General features: G+C 43.1%; 1 protein-coding gene across 8 annotated transcripts in view; it reads right to left on the bottom strand.

Annotated features, from left to right (window-relative positions):
* The window catches only part of lrrn1 (leucine rich repeat neuronal 1), a 41,134-nt gene that overhangs the window by 7,349 nt on the left and 11,276 nt on the right, over positions 1–22,509 (bottom strand). For 3 of the 8 annotated variants that reach the window (XM_041192281.1, XM_041192282.1, XM_041192284.1), the window contains 3 exons: positions 14,513–14,593; positions 6,214–6,285; positions 1,746–1,805 (listed from right to left, as the gene is read on the bottom strand). The exons of 1 other annotated variant lie outside the window; for it this stretch is intronic. The gene's annotated coding sequence lies outside the window, so the exon portion shown is untranslated. Of the gene's footprint in view, positions 1–1,745; positions 1,806–6,213; positions 6,286–12,409; positions 12,600–14,512; positions 14,594–22,509 lie in introns of all 8 variants that reach the window. 4 more of the 8 variants (XM_041192280.1, XM_041192283.1, XM_041192285.1 and 1 more) reach the window with 4 other exon arrangements.

Here is a 22,509-nt window from a genome sequence, read left to right as displayed (position 1 = left end):
GGGAAGAGAAAAAGAGTTAACGTTTCGAGTCCGTATGACCTTTCTTCAGAGTCATATGGACTGTGAATGTTAACTCTTGTCTTTCTCTCTCCACCGATGCTGCCAGACCTGCTGAGTTTTTCCAGCATTTTCTGTTTTTATGTTATATTAAATACTTTTGGAATGTGAGAAATGCAACAGTCAATTTGTCCACAGTATGTTTCCAAAACAGCAATGTGAGAATGTCTAGATAATCTGTTTTAGTGATGTTGGTTGAGTGATAGATATTGGTCAGACATCAGTAAGCAACTCCCTTCAAAATGAGTCCTGAGATTTTTCACACCCATTTGAGGGGCCAGATAGGGCCTTAGTTTAACGTCTCATCCTAAAAGATGTCACCTCCAGTGCACCGCTCACTTCAGTACTGCACAGAAGTTAGCCTAGCTTTTGCGCTCAAGCCTTCAGAGTCTGAATCTATAACCTTCTGACTCAGGAGACCATGATACCAACTGAGCCACAACTAAATGTTAAGATGTGTTTTGGAAGGGATGATCAACTCTAAGAGCTCTGTTTATTTGTATTCAACATCAGACAACAAATAACCTGAACATTTCCCAACAGAGAGCCTAAAATCCCCCCCGGGTGAAACAACTTTGTAACATGAGCTCCAGTGATTGGGCCCAAAGATGGTTCTCGTTACTGTAAGTACTGGCCTTTTGTGTAACTAATTGTAGGTCTAACTATCGCTGTGTTTCTCAATCACAGGAGCATGTTGAACACATTAGACCATTTTATTTCTCGACCAAGCATGCAGCAGTTACCAATGTGCACTTCTCCATATCAAAATACCAACCATGTGTTAAAGTAAATCATTGTTAGTGCAGTTGTGCCTATAAAGATTCATTTTATATATTGGAGGGACAAGGACAAGAACGATAGGAAGGGGCCTCACTATTCTAAAGCAAAAATAAAGTGTCACTGTAAATGTGTTCCTGGCATATATTTATACAAAGAATTATTCTGTGCATTCAAAATGGTCCTTTATTAACAGCCAGTATAAAAACTGTAGTTTAAGAGTGTTTGAACATACATGCAAATGAAAAGGGGAAAATAGTCTCAATTCTACAGAATTCTAAAAGAACAGAATTTTAGCTTGCAAGCAAGAAAGCTGTCCTGCCTTTTTTGCCAACTCAAGCCAAGAATCTATAGGAAAAGTAAAGCTTTAAAAATCCAGTCAAGTAAGATTGTAACTCTATTCAATATCCAAGGCTCAAAGAAACTCACTTGGAAATCAGTTTAATTTTGCACACCATTATGCTCAGTTAAGATCTGCAGCAATTGAGTTGAATCACTCTGAATTCATCTGGATTGCCTTTCAGGTATTGTGCAAGATGAGCAATGAGCCTATAATGGTCACCACTTAAAGTATCTCTTATTACGTTTGATACAAAAGTAATTTCAGGATGGGGATTTGAACTCTCTGGCCCACAGCAATTAGGTGCAAAAAGCATTACTTGTTCTTGAACAATCTTAACCAAAGCTGCATCTATTTCTGTGCAAAGTGTTTTTGTATAGTAATGTTATAACACAAACAGGCCATTCAGCCCAATAAGTCTATGCCAGTGTTTATGCACTATGAGACAATCACCATCATCATAGTGATGAATGACTCTAATGGCATTGTACCAATAGGTTGCAAAACAATGAACTTCTCAGCAATTTAGAGATCATCCTTTTAAAATGATTTCATCCTGAAGAATACTTACCTACAATCTTGCTTGCAAACACAGTCCAAAAGGAACACCGTCCGGTAATGAGCTGAGAATCTGCCATTAAAATATACAGCATGGCAATTAAAAACCAACAGTGGTACATTTTCAATATAGAGAAAAGTAAATATATGAGTTACAATATGCAATTCATGCTAACAATCAGCAAGTGACTAGACGGTTTTGCCTGCTCAGCTTGTTCTCCAGAACAGCAGGTTTAGCCAAACACAGTCAGCATATTTTGGAACTGATCCTTGAATTTGTACCAAGTTAACTGATCTGACAGGAAAGGGGTTATAATTGGCCCAGAAAGGGGCGGAAGGGAGAGGAAGTCAGACATGGCTCCTATTTCTATCCATTGATTCCTGGTGACCCACAAGGTATGTAGGGATATGGGTTGAAGGTGGGTATATGGAGTTAGATCACAGATCAGTATTGGTGAATCAGGCTCAAGGGACTAAATGGTCATCTCCTGTGCCTATGTTTCCTGTTTCAAGAGCTGATACCTTTTGGGCTCAGACTACAACAGTGATGTTGACTCAGCAGTCTGTTGACAATAAGCATCAGGGTTCACAGGTTATTTGGTCACAATTAGAAGGGACAATTCCTTTTCCAACAAAAGGTAGAGGGCAGATTTTCCTTCAGCTAAAAGAAAACTTTGCCAAATAACAGATTGGGAAACTTTATGCTAATGATTTGCCAGTTGGGACAAATCCCTGAAATTTCCATGACTTTATCCCAAAATTAATAATGATGTGCTCCCAGCTCATATTGGGTCTGGACCTGGGAGCTCATCAAAAGACAGCAATAGGGCTGTGGAAATAATGCACAGCAGCCCAAAAGAGCTGATACTTAAATGGATGCGCTCCCTTAAAGGTAAGCGAGTTCTCTAATTATACGTAACCGCATAAATGCTATCAGCTATTTTTTTAAAGCAGCAAATACTTCATACGGATATTTGTCTCCTGAAAAGCTGACAGCAACAAATTAGTGGTTGACGTGATGAATGGTTAAGACAGAAAAAGCAGTGGGCAAGTCACTGAGTAGGATCAGCCTGAACGCTGTTTGGCCACTGGTCAAATGGATCTATTGTTAAATGCAATTGGGTACCAGTAGGGCTGCCTGGTTTGCAGCCCTTCCAGGAGACAGCATTGCTATATGCCTGACAGGAGGTAGCAGTGAAACAGATGAAAGGAAGAGATGACCTTTATTGTGTGTTTTGGCTCATCATGTTTTTAAACTTAACTTAATGCCTCGAAGATATGCAGAGATGACTCTCACCAGGTTCTTGTGTGAACAGGATCTTTATTGCAATGCTTTTAAAATGTCTGCTTTATCAGACTTACTGCTTGCAGTCTCACTGTGCATACAGTGATATGGCGTTATATTGGGTGCATTTCCCTGGTATGCTTTTTGTACAACGCCTGCTATGCAAGATACATTTAAAAAAGCAATTCCAATCATTAAATTGAATGGCATTTGCCAACAGCCAGGGATTTCTCAGTAAGATGTTCTGTAGCTGTTTGAACTGACGTTTTTTTTTCCACATTTCCCTTATGCTCTTCACTGTTTTGTTAAAGTCATGTAATTGCAACAACTGCAGTTCACTTTCCAATGAATTAGTGGGTTATATTTAGTCAGTTTAGGCTTTAACAAAGTACCATTCTTTGGGGGGAAAAAATTTAAGCTCCTCTCGCCAAATATTTTTTAAAAGCAATTATGAAAAAGCCCAGAGTCTCAGGGCAGCAAAAAGTCTGCGAGCCCTGCTCAATCCTGGCCCAAGAACATAGTGGGAAGTTCTACTGAAATGCCTCTGATAGTTAACTGAAGCTGTGGGCAAGAAACCTACAGGATGATTTAAAGTATCTGCCAAAAAACTATAGTGCGTCTGGTTAGATGGACAACATCCCAATTTAACAGACCTGCAATGTTTGTATTTCTCTTTGTACCACTGCTTTTGGTGTGTGAAATTTAGTATACTTTTGGGTCGTGAATGTCATGAAGTATATTTCTATTACAGTTTACATGCTTCCCTATAAACTGCAATTTAAATCCTGAGAACATTTACTTTTTCGCCTCCTCCGGTGCTTCAGAATTGAATTTTGCTCCTTTCCTGCCCCAGTCAAGAGACAATACTGAATGAAGTTATACAGAGTTGCAAAAAGGTTATCATGTAAATAGATTTTTTTTGACTGAAATTAAATTGGATGCAATTTCAGATACAGGCACCTTGAATTTTTCAAACATAGTCTTGCTGTCACTGTCATGAGCAGGAATAAGCTTCAAAAGAAAAAAAAATTGTCATGATTTCCTGAGGATTTGTAACTGTCAAAGGAAATATTCACAACAGTGTTCCAACATCACACAGCTCAGCCTATAGCTAATGTTCTCAGCTGCTTCACTAAAGTAATTTTAAAAAGGTGTTTCTATGGATTGAACACATATTCCTGACGGGGGTGTGCTTTAAACATGCATCCTGTGAAACCATGCATGACATTGTATTAGTTCATTGAAATGACGGCATCTCAAAACAAAACACGGAGTAATGGTAGCGTACAGTGTCTGCACCAAAAGGAAGATGTCCATCTGGTCCACCTGCAAGGCTGGAACTAACAACTTGCGCATCCTGCTTTCAAATCACCTCACCACTGCTGGCTGTGCTTTCAGCGGTCTCAGCCTGAAGCACTCAGTTTCCCTCCAAGGCCTGATGGCCCCCTTCTCACACTTCGTTTAAGATTTTTCTTAAAATTTATCTTTTTGACCAAGATTTTGGTCATCAGCTCTAATAGCTCCTTCTGTGCCTCTGTCAGATTTTGTCTGGTAACACTGCTGTCAAACACCTTGGGACATTTTAGCAAGTTAAAGGCACAACATAAATGCAAGTTTTTGTTGAGTAATCACTTCCTACTGAGGGACAGAGGAAAAAGCACAGGGAAGTTTGTGCGCCTGTGCACTTCCTAGTGACCAGCAACAGAATGGCACTGCCAGAAGCCTGGGACTTTTTCACTTCATGGAGAAAATGTGTATCACAGGGAGATAATGGGAGGGGAAGCTGAACCATCATGTATTGGTGATCAGAACTCATGTTCTCAATGTATTTGAAGTAAATGCAGGTTGAATAGCACAAGTCCACCACTGATATGTGCAAATATTGAAAGGGTCAATTAGAGAAAACAAATGCAAATCATGTTAATTTTTAGCAACACAGTTAATGATTAGTGACATTATATAGAATTCACATCCCAGAAACAGACATTCAGCCCAACTGATCCATGCTGGTGTTCATAATTCACATCAGTCTCCTCTTCATCTAATCGTCCCAGAAGAGCTTTCTACTCCTTTCATTAATCTTCCCTTTTAAGTTAAAATGCACTGAAGCTACTTTCAATCTTAGTTTTCTGTACAACAAATTGAGAGGAGAGAGATTCAATATTGCCTATAAAAAAGGTGGATGTTATTAACTGAAAACTCACTGCATTAGATTGCTGCCAATGTGAGCACAAGGGCTAGATTAAAGCCCTATTAAACTGAATTGAACTGTTTTGAAAGCAAAAATCAAAGTAATGTGGTTGCCAAAAAAAAGTGATATTTTTCACATGAAAATTGAAGAGTCGTGTGAAGTGTGAAGAGTTCAAACTCAGCCAGGAAGACCAGAGTACAGATTTGGTGTTTTACTTTCACACTGGAAGATGGAGTCCTTCAGCAGTTGGAACTTCTACTTAATGTCATCATAAACTTTTTGGCTAGTTAAGTAGCACACTATATGCAGCCTCTAGGATCTTGGTTGGAAGAGTCCAAAAGTATTCCCATGCTGCTGGCTGGAAGGCTGCCCAATGAGTTTGAGCAAACTCTACCCAGTTCCTTATGGGTATGAGCTCACAGCAGTAAACTGGCACTGATGCAGCAATCTCATTTGGAAGGTCATGAGGGACCAGATTGGTCACATTATCCCAATCAGGTACTTTTCCAAACATTGGAGTTAACGCACGTAACCCTGATCCTAAGACGGGCTGCCAAAAGTAGGAAAGGACGCTTGACTTGATAAGCTCCAAACTGCGATCCCCCCTACCCTATGTAAAAAAAAAACCTCTCCTATCTGGACTTCCATTTTGGTGCAAAGCAAAGCACCAAAAAAAGCATTTTCAAGGTGGAAATCCAAAATGATGGATTTACTCTTCTCACTCAGGGTTATACACCACACCCAAAATCCCAAGCATCCACTTTAAAAAGGTTAGAAGTTTCATATTAGCTGCAGCTGTTCCGTTCAAAATGACTGCTCCAGCACAAAGCTTTCAGTCAGGTGCATCAGCAGAGCTGAAGATGGTCCATCACTAACACTGATGCGTCAATGGACCAACTATACTTAGCAACAAATTATGACATTTATGCTCTTTGTATTTTGAGAGCCATTAATCTCCTGTGGCGATAACAGCAATTGAGGTTATTTTAAACAATGATAAATTACCTTGCAATCTTTGAAGATGCAGTGAAGAGGACTGCTTCACTTTAGTCGGTGAGCCATTTCAGCCGCCTTCCACTGAAAACATTCAAATAGCATGGTATTGGTGTAAACCAAGGTACTCAGTGTTGTGTTTTATGCCTCAAAGATACGCAAAAAGACACACCACTTTCTATGTCTGAATAGGAGTTTATTTACATTTTTTTTAAAAAAGTCTGCTCACATGCTTACAGCTTCTTGATCAATTTAGTTTTTGATTTTCTTTGACCATACCCAGGCTTGACTAACAGCAAGGAGAAGTGTCACCAGATACAAGTAATCAAACACCGAACAATTGGACATTACACCAAGGCTAAAGATTTCATCATAGTGTTTCTCTTTTCACTTCCTTCAATGAAACTATTATTCAAAATTAATAGGCCACCTACCGAAAGACTAATAGAAAATACAGACATAAATCATGAGGATGCAAGCTAAGGCATTATGAAAGCTAGAAATTCCTAGAAAACTAAATAAGTTATTTCATTGGTAACTAGTAAGGTATTACCTGGAGAACAAGCTACTTGCATTTTATTCCTTTTATTGCTACACATCACTGTCTGCAACTCTGATGGAAATTTCTCATCTCAATCCTAAATGGTTGACCCACTATTTGAAGACTGTTAATGCCTACATCGAAACACCTTAGCCAGCCAAAACTTACTGCAGCATCTACCTAGTCAATTTCTTTTAAGAGTTTGATATGCTTCATCGAGATTTCCCCTCATTCTTCAAAACATTAGGGAATATAGGCCTGGTCTGCTCCATCTCTCCTCGTGGGACAGTTCTTTCATCCCAGTAGTTAGTCTAGTAACCTTGGGTACACTTCCTCCAAGGCAAGTATATCCTTCCTTAGTTAAGGAGATCAAAACTGTACACAGTACTGCAGAAGTGGGCTCATCAAGTCCATATATAATTGCAGTAAGGCCTCTTTACTTATGCACCAGTCCTTTTGTGATGAAAACTAACATTTCATTTGCTTTCCTAATTGCTTCCAGCGCTTGCATGTTAAGTTTGTGATTCATGAACAAGGACACTCAGGTCACTCTGAATAATTAACATTTTCTAGTCTCTCATGATTTAAAAATATTCTGCTTTTCTATTTTTCCTATCAATCTGGATAACTCCTCATTACATTCCATCTGTCATATTCTTGCCCACACACTTAATCTGTCACTATTCCTTTGCAGCCTCTTTGCGTTCTCCTCACAGCTTACTTTCCCACCTAGCTTTGTACTATCAGCAAACATGGACATATTGCATTCTGACTCGTCATCCAAGTCCTTGATAGAAGTTGTAAATAGCTGAGGCCCAAGCACTGATAATTTAGGGCATCCCACTAGTTATACTCTGCCCACCCAAGAAAATGACCTGTTTATTTCTATTCCGTTTTCTGTCTGTTAACCCATCCTCAATCAATGCTAATATATTACCCCAACCCCACAAGCCCTAATTTTGATTAATGACTTCCTTTGCGACATCTCATTGAATGCTTTTTGAAAATCTAAATAGCTACATCCAGTAGCTCCCCCATTATCCACCATGCTGGCTACAATATCAAAACACCAATAGATTTATCAAACATAATTTCACTTTCATAAGCTCCCTCCCTAACAGCACTGTGGGTGTACCTACACATCCCTAATACAGGTAGTAAATTCCAACATTTTACCTACTACTAATGCCAGCTTAACTGGCCCATAGATCCCTGTTTTCTCTCTCTTGAATAGCAGGGTGACATTCGTCACCATCCAATCAACAGGGACCATTCTAAAGTCTAGGAAATTCTTTTTAACCTTTTTAATTCCCAAGGATGTAAGCCATCAGATCCAGGGATTTTTTTCCAGATTCCTCATTCTCACTCTACTGTTGTTCCCATTGGTTTTGCACAAAAAATATTCTGGAAACAAAGCGTGTTATGTTCGATATTTCTTTCTTTGTTGCAAGTTCTCCTGTCTCTTCCTGTAAGAGGAGACCCATACTTACACTCACTCATCTCCATTTTTACATAAAACAACAAATTGTAAAAGTTTTTATAGTGATGTCTCTTGCTAGTTTACTCATTCTATTTTTTTAAGTCAATTTCTTCATCATCCTTTGCTGAATTTTAATTGTTTTCCAAATCTCAGGCTTGCAACGCTTTTTGTCAATGATAAGTCTGTTCCCTTCATTCTAATACCACCCCTTCTTGTTAAGAACATTGCAGGTTTTCATCCCTCAAGGGTATGTATAGTTGTGAATTATTAATTTAAAATATTTGTCATTGAATACCCATAATTTCTTTGATAGTAGTTTCCCAATCTACTTTAGTCATTCTCCCCTCATACCCATGTAGTTTGCTTTGTTGAGATTTACGACCCTAGATTCAGGCTGAGCTATATCACTCAAACTCAATTAAAATTCTACTATAGTAGTTTTTCCTCAAAAGGCTCCTTTCACTACAAGGTTATTACTGTCACATTACATGAAATTTGATCTAAAATAACATGACCTGACTTTTGCACTTGGCATGTGTGCCCAGTGGGCAGGAACTGAAGCAGATGTGGAATTACAAACACAATTTCACACAGGACAGCCAATTAAGGTCCGCCTAGTATGAACACGCGTTCTCAATGGTCAGGAAGGGCCATATTGGGGTGGGGGAGGGGGAAAGAGAAGAAATCTGTCAGGCGCTGGGTCCGACGGTGACCCAGGTGCTTTAAAACCAGCAGAGTCAACTCCCTGAAGGCTGCTAAGGGAGAATCTTTGGAGTCTGTATAGGAAACCATTTCATTTAAACAATGGCCTCACCCAGTGACTGCAGAAATCAGGCGGGAGGACAAGTCGGGTGGGCACTCAGCCCCCCATTTCTCGGACGAGCGCCTCACGGTCCTTATGGAGGAGGTCGGTGTCAGCCGGGACACTAGCACCCAGGGATGGCAGGAGGCAGCCACCGCACTGGACCAAAAAAGTCTGGGAAGGAGACGGCAGCCGAGGTCAGCAGCCATGACGTTGCACGGTGCACATGGGCGCAGTGCCGAAAAGGGTCAATAATCTGCTGCGCTTGGCAAGGGTGAGTACCGAGTTAGCATTGATCAGCGTGGAGAAGTGTTAGGTCTGGCCGTTCCCCCCATGGAGCTCAGGGGTGTTACAGTCTGAGTGCCAACTGTCAATGACACCAGCGCTGGCCAAAGGTGCGAGCCCTGGCTGCTCAGCCTGAGTGCCTTGCAGGTCGACGGCCACGACTAGGATGTATCCTGCAAGGTGTCCTAGGGAGTGGGGTTTGCCAGCCTGCAATGGCGCTGCAGATAGAGAGTGGACTAATCAATGCTCCTCTGTCCTTTCAGAAGAGAAGCCATAACACCACCAACAAAAGATGACAGGTGGAGGCTCCCCTAAACAGTCTCATTCTGGCGAGGTACGAGATGGATGCCTTGAAGCACCCAATTCAGTCTGCCGGTCGTGGAGAGGCAAGACGCAGCAGTCACAAACCGAAGTTTAAGGCACTGTGAGCACAAGAGGGACTGTTCACAGATAATCTTCTGTTCTGTAAACACCATATATTTTTAAGTTCACTTGATCTGAGTACCAACAGGATATAAATTTTGCTTTTGTCTTAATGACCCAAGTATGCTGCATGTGTGTTGTAGGTGCTGGGCACGCCATATCTAATGCTGGATGTAAGTGGCTCTAAACTTTATTGCACAGGCACTAAGTGGACTTTGGGTTCAAAGGAAAGGGTCATTTCAAACATCTGGGATGGAGGCAGCACCTCTGGCATGAGGTGGAAGCAAATCTTTGGCAGCCTAGCTCAAGGAGCATTGGATCAAGGCATCCCTGACTCCCTGAAGGATCCAGAAGGTCTGCCACCACATCCGCGCCGTGGTCCTCACTGAGCTCTTCCAACTCACCACTGGGTTCATCATCTGTGGCGTGTGGAGCTGCCTCAAGATCCTCTTCCTCCAGTGGGTCCCCCTTTGCCATTGCCAGATTGTGAGCGCAGCACGCAACCACGATCAGTGACACAAACTCTGGGATATTATAGTACTTCCCCCGAACGGTCTAGGCATCAGAATCATATCCTAAGATGACCTATGGTCCTCTCCATTACCACCCTTGTGGAGGCAAGACTCCTATTATAACGCTGTTCTGCCTCTATTTTTGGGTGGCGAAGAGGTGTTTTAAGCCACCTTTTCAACGGATATGCCTCGTTACCCAGCAACCATTTATCCAGTCGGGCTGGAGCACTGAATAGCTTTGGCACCTAGGAGTGTCTCAGGGTGTAAGTGTCATGGGAGCTGCCAGTGTACCTTGCACAGACTTGCAGAATCAGCGTCTTGTGGTCACAAAGTATCTGAACGTTCATGGAGTGGAATCCCTTCCTGTTGACAAAGGCACCTGGCTGACCCGCTGGCGCCTTGATGGCCACATGTGCAGTTGATTGCACCCTGGATGCGGGGGAGCTCAGCAATCGCTGCAAAGCCTCTGGCTCGCTCAGCCTGGCTGGCCTGGTCCTTACAGAAATGAATAAATGTCATTACCCACCAGAACAGAGCTTCTGTCACCAGCTTGATGCAACTGTGGACAGCTGATTGGGAGACTCCACAAAGATCCCCCACTGACCCCTGGATAGAGTCAGAGGCATAGAAGTTGAGGGCCCGTAACTTTCAGAGCCACTGGCATGGGGTGTCTACCCACACAGTTGGAGCTGACCTCAGGCCCAATCATCTGGCAAATGGAGGTCACGGTTTTCCTGGAGAGGTGGAGCCTCCTTCAGCATTACACCTTGGACATATTGAGGTAGTTGCATCACTACCTGTAAACCCTGGCAGCAGGATAGTGGCATCTTCTGCAGCCCCTTCTGCCTTGGACCACCTGCTGCCCCTGCACCCCTTGTGCCTGTGCCTCTCCTCCCATAGGTCCCTCCCCTGGAAGCTGCATTGGGACATCTGGCCTTCTCCCTCTTCCTCCTCAGAGGAGGTGCCACTGGCAGAGAGCACAATCCCCATTGCCAGGGTAACAGAAGACTGTCTGGTGCCTGGAAGGGTCCATGTGGTCAAAATTCTCCAATGAGTCCTGAAATGAAGCCTGGAAATGCTAAGACTGAAAATGAAGCTGTCAAGTTCAAATAAGTATCCAGCAGCAAACTAACTCCTCACTATTCACAATGGCTATGGTGCAGACCCTTTTTATCCGGCCCTTGGGTGAGGTTTCATTAAAAATGTCTGCCTGCCTGTGAGACAAGCACAAAAATCACACAGGCAGCATAAAATCAGCCTTTTTAATGGCCTTAAGCACCCCTTTAATTGTTGGGCACGGCTCCAGCGCTCACTGACCTGAAGATCGCTACCATGCGGGATGATGCTGGGACATTCGTCCAAGGTCATCTTGGGCTGTTTCACATCCGTTTGGTTCGGGTGCCCGCGAGATGTAAAATTCTGGCCTATGTTTTCTGCCCCTTGTTATTTCTTAGCTCCACTCAAACTGGTTCTATATCTTGAATTTTTAAGTTAAAATCCTTTCAGTCTACCATCTTTATCCATCTTTTATCACAACTAGCCCTCCCCAACATGTCCACTTTGCCCATTTCTTCTAAATGTAGGAATATTCATGTAGGAATATTTAGCTGCCAACCTTGGTCATTCTGCAACCGCATCATCTTGCCCATTTCCTTCTTTGTGCTATTTTATTTATTTTGTTGCGAATGCTTTGCCTACAGAGATAGCACCTTTAACTTTATTTTTTATTTTTCCCTTGTACCTTAGTCACTAGTATCCTTTTTTTTTTAAAGGTTCTGTCCCTTCTTCTCCCACTGTTTATTTTTATCTAATTTACTACACTACCCAACAGTCTTGACACTTCTCTTACTGCTTTTGAATGTTTCACAAATCTGACCAATACCACTTCAACCACTCCACCCCCACACTACCCCTCCTCCCACGGCCTTCATTAGTTTAAAGCTCTATCTTTTGCACTGGTTATTTGCACTGGTTATTAGGCCACTGGGCCCAACTGGTTTAAGTGCAGCCCCATACCAGGGAACAGTCCTTTCTTCAGCAATGGTGTCAATATCCTATGAATCAAAACTCCAACTTTCCACACCATGCACTCATTTAACCTTCTAAATCTTTTCATCCCTATCCAATCAGTCCTCAGCTCAGGCAACAACACAAGAGATAATTACCTGTGGTGTTCTGCATTTTAGTTTGAGGAACTAGGGCCCAAGCTGTCTCAGCAGAGCCTCATTCCTCGTTTCTGAATCACTGGTTCCCACAAACCATGGCAATTGTATCTTCCCCGTCCCACTCCAATTCTAAGAGCAATGAAGCTCTCCCTGGTGTTCTGATCCAATACTTATTCCTCGAGCAACATTGCTAGAACAAATTATACAAATCATTAACACTTTGATGTTGTGGGAGTTTGTTGTGTGCAATCTGGCTGTTATGTTTCCTGCATTACAACACTTGGTACGCTTTACTGCCAGTTAAAGTATTTTGGGATGTTCTATAAGACACTCTAAAATTGCCTGTTCTTTCTTCTCTTTCTACACAGAAAAGCTTTCTTTAAATCCTTGAATGAATACAAAATTATATTGTCCTGCTTCTGTTATAGAAAAATAACTTGCATTTATATAGCACCTTTTACAACATGTTCGAAAGCACTTCATAGCCAATAATATATTTTGAGTGACTGTTGTAATATAGGCAAATATGGCAGCCAATTTTCACACAGCAAGCTCCCATGTGCAAATGTAGGTCAATGCACCAGGAAAACTCCCAACTCTTTTTCAAGAGTCCTTTATGTCCTCCTAAGAGAGCAGATCAGGCCTCAATGTAATGGCCCACTCCAGGGATTTGAGCATCTCCATTGTAATATAAGAAGACTGCTCCTTCAGATCTGCCATATTGGATAAGACTTTAAACCAACGCCTCCACAAACAAAACAATCTCAATCTTCTGAGAAACCTGCACAATATAAATGCATTTATTTTTCAAACAACAATTTCTTTTTTAAAAAAGAGATTTACATCATCAAGGGTTCGCCGATTGAGTGCTGCAGACAGTGTGATGAAATGGAGCGAGTTTAAGTTCAGTTAACAATGAACTGTCAGTTCAACTTCAAGTTGGTACATTTCTTGACACCAACGCACGAACTCACTAATTCAAAGAGTAGGCTGCATCCTGGAATTTTTCAGTTTAACAGTTTGAAACAGATTGAATATTTAAAAACAAATCCAAGAGATATTTCTAAAAGCTGAATGACAACAGAAAAACAAAGTCCAATTAAGGGAATCAATATGCCAATATGTAATTGCGATTTGGTGATAATATAAATGTGGGCTGTATTGTTCGTGGTACTGGCATACATTCATTTATAGACTATAGTGAAGTAGAGACTAAACAGTGGAGGAGCAGTCAGGTAATTATTGAAGGCCATTCCAGTCTCAAGTTCCACAGCTTTTCTCAGCATTTCCAACTCATTTTGTCTCAACTCTCATCTCTTGTCTTTCCCTGATCTAAATCATGTTACCACATCCTCCTTCCTCTTTAATTCACTGAATTAGGAGTCAATGTTCATCTTCACCATTTACTCATTACTTAAATTCTTATGGAAAGTCAAAAGTTAAAAAATCTTGTGTATTTTATTTTTAAAAATCAAATACGACAGCAGCTGCTACAACTATACAAATTTTACCAATGAGCTATGATGTGATCCAAGTGGAGGAGTGTTACAGTTCACTCAGAGTCCAAGCTGCTCTGGCAACATGCACTTTTCACATGCATAGTCTGGAGCTATGGATAGTGATAGTGGAGGCTCCAATGTTCTTTCCATCACATGGCCAACCAGGAATCACTCCCGCTCTTGCCACTTACCATTAATGACGTTGGAAACATTTACAGGTTGACACTCAACCTGTTTGGCCACATCATGAATAAATCATCCTGAGGTGGGAAGCACCCAAGCTGCTGCTTCAGAGGCAAGGACACTATCCACTACACCACAAGACTTTGAGGCAAGTAAGTTTTTCCAATTACAAACTGGAGGCAGGAGATGGCAGCAAAAAAATAAAGCACAGTACGCAATCTGGGCCACAGCATGGATAAATTCAAGTCCTGTCAGGTCGATCACTTGAATCTAAATCCTTGTGGTGGCTGGATCTTTTATATCATAAGCAGAGACCCCCTCTGTTAGACTATTTGCTTCGACACAGCATACTGAAAGTCAGCAACAGCTGTACATGTATGACTATGTATGGATCTCTGTTGAACATTGATGAGAAACCCACCTTTCCCTATAAACGTGTGGCAACCATGATGGTAGGAGACAAAGTGGATGGAACCTCTGGCTTTCTTAGGTTATACAGGACCTGGAAAACAAAGTTCATTATGTAGTTCTTTAATATCTATACTGCAGGTTTCTAACCATTAATGATCAAGTATGCACAGAATATATCAATCTTCAAATTAAACTTCATTTGTAGCAACTAGCAACGGTCTCAAATTGTTAAGGGTGAGCTGCTTTGTAAAGTTAAGTCTTTTGTTTTCAAAGGACAAAGGTCTTCATTCCTTTGCTTAAACTTGGGTGCTGCACAACCAGCATGAGCATGGTGCCGAGCCGATTTTCTAATTTGCCGTGACAGGAGCTGCTATGCTGGCTGTAATTACATGGCGTCTATGTAATTGTCATGAGATTCATGCCGCTCGTCACCTGATAAGTCAGGTGATTCCTTTCTTTTCCCCCTCTGGGTCAGAGATATACTAAGCAGCAAGGAAAAAGTTTCAGGAGCTGCGAATTAGTTTGTTATTACATATTCAAAAATAAAATATTGATACTTTAAAAAAAGGCAGAGTTGAGTGTTTTCATAACAAGACATCTACACATGGCAACATCAATCTTTACCAGCTTGGTAGCTGGCAGAGTTTATGAAACTACATGCAAATTAAAGTGTGCACATCATGATATTGGGAGGAGGGGGGCTGCTGTACCATCACCTCGGGTTCTTGAAATACAAAATGCGAATGTTGCACAGATTCAAGCCTGGAAATGCTATTCCTTCGTGATGAAGCTCGAGCAGGAGCCATAATGAGTCGCCCCTGCTCACAGCAATAGGGAATGATGCGTACAAGCTTTCTCCGCAAGGTCAGTCTTGGCCGTGGCTAGACAGTGATAAAGAGAGCCATTGCTGACAAACTTTTCTCAGTGTTGCCAAGCATGCAGGGCTGTTCCTTTACAGAATTGTACATTTAACAGGTTTTGCTGGCATTCTGCATTCCCCTATGACCAGCATTGTACAACACAAAACTCACTGAAGGGTGTGAGTTTGACACTAATGCAAAAAGCGCGAGACTGGCTCGTATTTGGAATTGTGAACTCAAGGGTGAGACAGAGAGCTTCGAGAATCTAAGCCAACCTTGCTGAAGACGGATAAGATTTGTCACGAGACTGAAAACAAAGCGGAGCAACTTAAAAGCTATCCGGAGTTTAAAGGGCAGAGTGCGAGTGTGATATTTAAAGTCAAAGAAAGCACGAGGCATGGCAAGGTAAGCTTCAGGTCAAAGCTAAAGGATCCCCAAAGACTCGTGATTGCTGGAACAGAGGGAACAGACAAAATTCCCACAGGGGACAAAAGTGCATTATATTGCAAGATGAGAGAATTTTTTGTTATATTGCTCTCTCTGCTGTCCTGTGGTGGAGGTGTAAATAAAGCTAGTTCAATAATGGCTGCCTGCAGCTGAGGATGTGTTAGTCTTAGTGAAACACAAAGAGCAATTTGGGAAGATGTGCAACAAGTACAGAAAGAACAACTATTTCAAAGCTAAATATCACGCATGAGAATTGCCTGCACACAGATAGATAACTAGACCAAATCAATTAAGAATCAACAAGATCAGTCATATTGGTTTTGATGACTGTGTTACACTCAAGCTCTGGAGTCAGGCAACTGCCTAAGGTTTTAACCAGACACCGGTGCACAAGGTAATATAATTCCCCTTATCATGTCAGTGAAAAAGCAGCAAGGGATTTTAAGCTTCCAGAAGGGTGGAACCACTTCAGCAATTATAATTTATGGCAGATCAAGTCTCCTCATTACAATTATGAATTCTAGTCCAACGTGGTGATAATGTGCGTCAGCTCATTGATAGCACGACTATAACACCTCTGATAGTTAGCAAGGCCTGCCTGGACATGCAATAGGCATAATGATAATGATGCAATTAATAAAACGCCATCTCCTGGAATAATAGTGTACATGATCAATGTCAGGAAGCCACTAATTAAGGACTATTTAATATTGAAAGAGCTATGGGTGTTCAGTGATGGAGTAGGACAAGTTAGATAGAAGTCAGACTGAACAAAACCAACTTGTTCCGTGCCATGTGCCAGTATCTTTAAGAGATAAGTGGAAGAAAACCCTGGATGGTCTGGTGAGACAGAACATCATCCTCCTGTAAAATTGCCCTCATGCATCTGTTCAGTGATACTTGTACCCAAGAAGGATGGTGTACTGTGCATCTGCTTAGATCCTAATGATTTGAAGGAATCTTTCAAGTGAGAGCAGTATCCAATAGCAATGATTGAACACACACACACACACACACACACACACACACACACACACACACACACACACACACACACACACACACACACACACACCTCAAGACTTCATGAATCATGGGTTTTGGCGAATCTCAATGAACAATTGTCATATCTTAAAGAGTATTTCAGACACTTTTGGGCAATTCCTGTGGATCCTTTGGGATTAGCTCAGCAGTTTTCAACAGAAGGTACATGAGCTGGTGGAAGGGCTGCAGATGATTTTGTGGCAATTAGTTTTGGGAAAATGCTTGAAGTAGCGAATCAAGATCATGATAAAAATCTAGAAGCTTTCTTACAGTAGCAACGGCTTCTTTTTAAATTCTACGTTAAGTAGGTACCATGTTTTGAGAGGATGTGCCACGAGATGCACATTGAATGTAAGTATATAGCCTCTGAGTAATCATCATGTGATTTGGTAGGTGATGGTTCAGGCGATTCCTGTTTTCTTTTTGTTAAGTGTGTTCTGTAAGTAGCAAGACACTTACAGCTCCTGCAAGTTAAATTGTTATTTTACAAATGCAGACAAAACGTTTGGGATTCTTTATAATATTCTTAAAACTCATGGCCTACATTTTCAGGAGGTATTAATGTACCCAAGGGTTTATACAAAGTGTTGGCAACTTAACCAGCATTTACTGGGAAGTCCATCTGGAGGATAAGCAGAGATTGCCGGTGGCAGGCTGGGTAGGCCATCCCAGCTGACATGGTCAACAGCTTATGTGCACTTGATTGCTTTGCTAATCAAAATTTTAAGAGCCAAGAAAAGCATAAGTCACTACACTGGACACCAGTGATGAACAGGCAGCCCTTAAGTTCGGGTTGCTATGGTTCGACTAACAGTAAATACTTTGGATGAAGTATTCCTATGATTTGCATAATATTTTAACATTCCGTCTGCCTGCACCATATATGGATGAATAAATTGAAATTCCCACTGTCATTCCCCCACCTAGCCAAGGTGAGCCTGGGGCCACTGGATAGGCGCCAGCTGCCTTTTCTTCCATCTCCCCCTAGATTTCTGCTGGCTTTGCAGTCTAACACCAACAGAAAATATAGGACCTCCCAGCTACAAGAGTGAATCGTCAACTTGTTCAGATTTGCCACTCTCAAAAACCGTCCATCAGGAGGTGTAAGAGGAGACGGGGGAAACTCTTGCTTTGTGGAGAAGTGTCTGACATTTGGTTGCATGGTTATGAGCAGCTACTCAAACACATGGATGAAACCAGGTATGTGTCATGCTAGATAACACTCTCCCTTCCATTGCGCCTCGTCTTCAGCTGTACTGCTATATTCGCAATCATAGTTGCGATGCTGGAACCATGATCACGAAAAATCAGCTGCACTGGCCTGGCCACTGCACCCGCATGCCAAACAGCCAGCTCCCAAAGCAGGTTCTCTTTGTTACTCAAGGATGGCACCAGATCTCAGAAAGAGCATTTTAAGGGCATTCTAAGGGCCTCTTTGAAAAAGGAATAAAATCGACATGGGTGCATGTGAGGAACTTGCCACACACTGTGCCGTGTGAATTCACCTCATCCAACCACCTCATCCAACAAGCTGCATTATATTCAGAAAGTGACCGCATAAACTCTGCTATGGAGAAGCGATGCAAACAGAAGGAGAGAGAATGCAGAATGGTAGCTCAAGAACCCCCCCACCCCCACTTCTGCAGGGCAACTCTTATCCTCTCTGCCCAAAGACCTGTGCCTTAAGGATTGGCCTGCTCAGTCACCCGAGGAGACAAATCATGAAGCCTGGAAAAAGACATCCTACTCATTTCAATGGACTGATGATGATGGCTATAACATACCTGCTCAATCTCCACACTAGAATAATTTAGTGTCAAGCAATTAGAAATAAAAAAAGCACAGGATTCGGCAGCTGATCCTCAACGAATAGCCACCAAAATTCAAGTTTGACTATTTAATTCGACATCAGTGACACCCAAAGAACAATGAATCAAATGAATATTCATAAGATTTACACAGTTGGTATTGTCCTAGATTCTCAGAGAAAAAAAAACTGCAAAACAAGCAAAGCCAACAAAATAAAAACAGAATTACCTGGAAAAACTCAGAAGGTTTGGCAGCATCGGCGGAGAAGAAAAGAGTTGACGTTTCGCGTCCTCATGACCCTTTGACAGAACTTGAGTTCGAGTCCAAGAAAGAGTTGAAATATAAGCTGGTTTAAGGTGTGTGTGTGTGTGTGTGTGTGTGTGTGTGTGTGTGTGTGTGGGGGGGGGGGGGTGGTGGTGGTGGTGGTGGGCAGAGAGAGAGAGAAAGAAGCGCGGGGGGGGTGTGGTTGTAGGGACAAACAAGCAGTGATAGAAGCAGATCATCGAAAGATGTCAACAACAATAGCACAAAAGAACACATAGGTGTTAAAGTTGGTGATATTATCTAAACGAATGTGCTAATTAAGAATGGATGGTAGGGCACTCAAGGTATAGCTCTAGTGGGGGTGGGGAGAGCATAGAAGATTTTAAAAATTTAAAAATAATGGAAATAGGTGGGAAAAGAAAAATCTTTATAATTTATTGGAAAAAAAAAGGAAGTGGGAAACAGAAAGGGGGTGGGGATGGGGGAGGGAGCTCACGACCTAAAGTTGTTGAATTCAATATTCAGTCCGGAAGGCTGTAAAGTGCCTAGTCGGAAGATGAGGTGTTGTTCCTCCAGTTTGCGTTGGGCTTCACTGGAACAATGCAGCAAGCCAAGGACAGACATGTGGGCAAGAGAGCAGGGTGGAGTGTTAAAATGGCAAGCAACAGGGAGGTTTGGGTCATTCTTGCGGACAGACCGCAGGTGTTCTGCAAAGCGGTCGCCCAGTTTACGTTTGGTCTCTCCAATGTAGAGGAGACCACATTGGGAGCAACGAATGCAGTAGACTAAGTTGGGGGAAATGCAAGTGAAATGCTGCTTCACTTGAAAGGAGTGTTTGGGCCCTTGGACGGTGAGGAGAGAGGAAGTGAAGGGGCAGGTGTTGCATCTTTTGCGTGGGCATGGGGTGGTGCCATAGGAGGGGGTTGAGGAGTAGGGGGTGATGGAGGAGTGGACCAGGGTGTCCCGGAGGGAGCGATCCCTATGGAATGCCGATAGTGGGGGTGAAGGGAAGATGTGTTTGGTGGTGGCATCATGCTGGAGTTGGCGGAAATGGCGGAGGATGATCCTTTGAATGCAGAGGCTGGTGGGGTGATAAGTGAGGACAAGGGGGACCCTATCATGTTTCTGGGAGGGAGAAGGCGTGAGGGCGGATGCGCGGGAGATAGGCCGGACACGGTTGAGGGCCCTGTCAACAACCGTGGGTGGAAAACCTCGGTTAAGGAAGAAGGAGGACATGTCAGAGGAACTGTTTTTGAAGGTAGCATCATCGGAACAGATGCGACGGAGGCGAAGGAACTGAGAGAATGGGATGGAGTCCTTACAGGAAGCGGGGTGTGAGGAGCTGTAGTCGAGGTAGCTGTGGGAGTCGGTGGGTTTGTAATGGATATTGGTGGACAGTCTATCACCAGAGATTGAGACAGAGAGGTCAAGGGAGGGAAGTGTCAGAGATGGACCACGTGAAAATGATGGAGGGGTGGAGATTGGAAGCAAAATTAATAAATTTTTCCAAGTCCCGACGAGAGCATGAAGCGGCACCGAAGTAATCATCGATGTACCGGAGAAAGAGTTGTGGAAGGGGGCCGGAGTAGGACTGCAACAAGGAATGTTCCACATACCCCTTAAAGAGACAGGCATAGCTGGGGCCCATGCGGGTACCCATAGCCACACCTTTTATTTGGAGGAAGTGAGAGGAGTTGAAGGAGAAATTGTTCAGCGTGAGAACAAGTTCAGCCAGACGGAGGAGAGTAGTGGTGGATGGGGATTGTTCGGGCCTCTGTTCGAGGAAGAAGCTAAGGGCCCTCAGACCATCCTGGTGGGGGATGGAGGTGTAGAGGGATTGGACGTCCATGGTGAAGAGGAAGCAGTTAGGGCCAGGGAACTGGAAATTGTTGATGTGACGTAAGGTGTCAGAGGAATCGCGGATGTAGGTGGGAAGGGACTGGACAAGGGGAGAGAGAAGGGAGTCAAGATAACGAGAAATGAGTTCTGTGGGGCAGGAGCAAGCTGAGACGATCGGTCTACTGGGGCAGTTCTGTTTGTGGATTTTGGGTAGGAGATAGAAGCGGGCCATCCGAGGTTGGGCGACTATCAGGTTGGAAGCTGTGGGAGGGAGATCCCCAGAGGAGATTAGGTCAGTGACAGTCCTGGAAACAATGGCTTGATGTTCAGTGGTGGGGTCATGGTCCAGGGAGAGGTAGGAGGAAGTGTCTGCGAGTTGACGCTCAGCCTCCACGAGGTAGAGGTCAGTGCACCAGACAACAACAGCACCACCCTTGTCAGCGGGTTTGATGACAATGTCAGGGTTGGACCTGAGAGAATGGAGTGCAGTAAGTTCAGAGAGAGAGACAGGTTAGAATGGGTGAGAGGAGCAGAGAAATTGAGACGACTAATGTCGCGCCGACAGTTCTCAATGAAAAGATCAAGAGAAGGTAAGAAGCCAGAGGGAGGGGCCCAGGTGGAGGGAGAATATTGGAGATGGGTAAAAGGATCCGTTGAACTGGGAGAGGACTCTTGCCCAAAGAAGTGAGCCTGGAGACGAAGACGGCGGAAGAAGAGTTCAGCATCATGCCGAGCCCGAAATTCATTGAGGTGAGGGCGTAAGGGTATGAAACTAAGTCCTTTGCTGAGCACTGAACGTTCAGCATCGGAGAGGGGAAGGTCAGGGGGTATAGTGAATACACGGCTGGGGTTGGGATTGGAAGATGGGGTGGGGACGGAGGGACGGGCAGGGGTGGAGGGTCCTAGATGGGTGTTGGTGTCGATGAGTTGTTGGAGCTTGCGTTCCTTAGCACTTGAGAGAAAGAGAAAAAGTTTCTTGTTGAGGCGTCGGATGAGTTGAAGAATAAAATGAAACTGGGGGCACGTGCAGCTTTGAAAAAGGGTGAGGCGGTGCTGCTGGAGGGAGAGGTCGAGTGTGTTCATATGGCGGCGCATGGCACTGAGTGTGGATTTCAGAATGTGACGGGAACAGCAGTCCGAGAAACTTTTTATGTCCCGGAGATACCTGTAATCCTGGGTGGGTTCGAAACATGAGGGGTGGAATTTCAGTTGAAATCCACGTGGGGTAAATCGGAGACGGAGACAGTCACTGAGAAAGGAGATATGGCTGTGAAAGCGGGTTTTAGTAAACACCTTGTCAAACACCAGGAGGGAAATGGAAAGCAAGGAAGGTGAACAAGGCAAAAGAGAGGAACGGAAATCTTGTCGCAGAAAAGAACAGAACTTCAAGGAGGTAGGCATTTCTTGAAGAGCAGTGGCAGTCAATTAAAGCCAACAAAATGTTCTTGCTTAATTGAACTGAGCTCCAAATCCACATCCTTCTTCAATTCAAATCAAGCTGCATAAAGATACAGCTCAGCCCTGACCAAAATGAATGGCAGAAATGGCTCAAGGAGCTGAATGGCCACCAGCAGTCCTATGTTGTTTCCTAATTTGACCAAGTCTTACACACAGCAAAGAGGGTGAGGAAGGGATGTAAAATTAAGTATCCTGGTCTGAAACGTTAACTTGTCTCTAACAGCAGGATTCAGGTCTTTGTCCAATAATTCTACGGCTGTTCTGTGGTAGCAGATCACTGGAAATG

Source organism: Carcharodon carcharias, chromosome 7 (assembly GCF_017639515.1).
Source record: "Carcharodon carcharias isolate sCarCar2 chromosome 7, sCarCar2.pri, whole genome shotgun sequence".
Taxonomy (NCBI): domain Eukaryota; kingdom Metazoa; phylum Chordata; class Chondrichthyes; order Lamniformes; family Lamnidae; genus Carcharodon; species Carcharodon carcharias.
The sequence above is the reverse complement of the archived record's forward strand: the minus strand, read 5'-3'. Positions and strand labels throughout refer to the sequence as shown.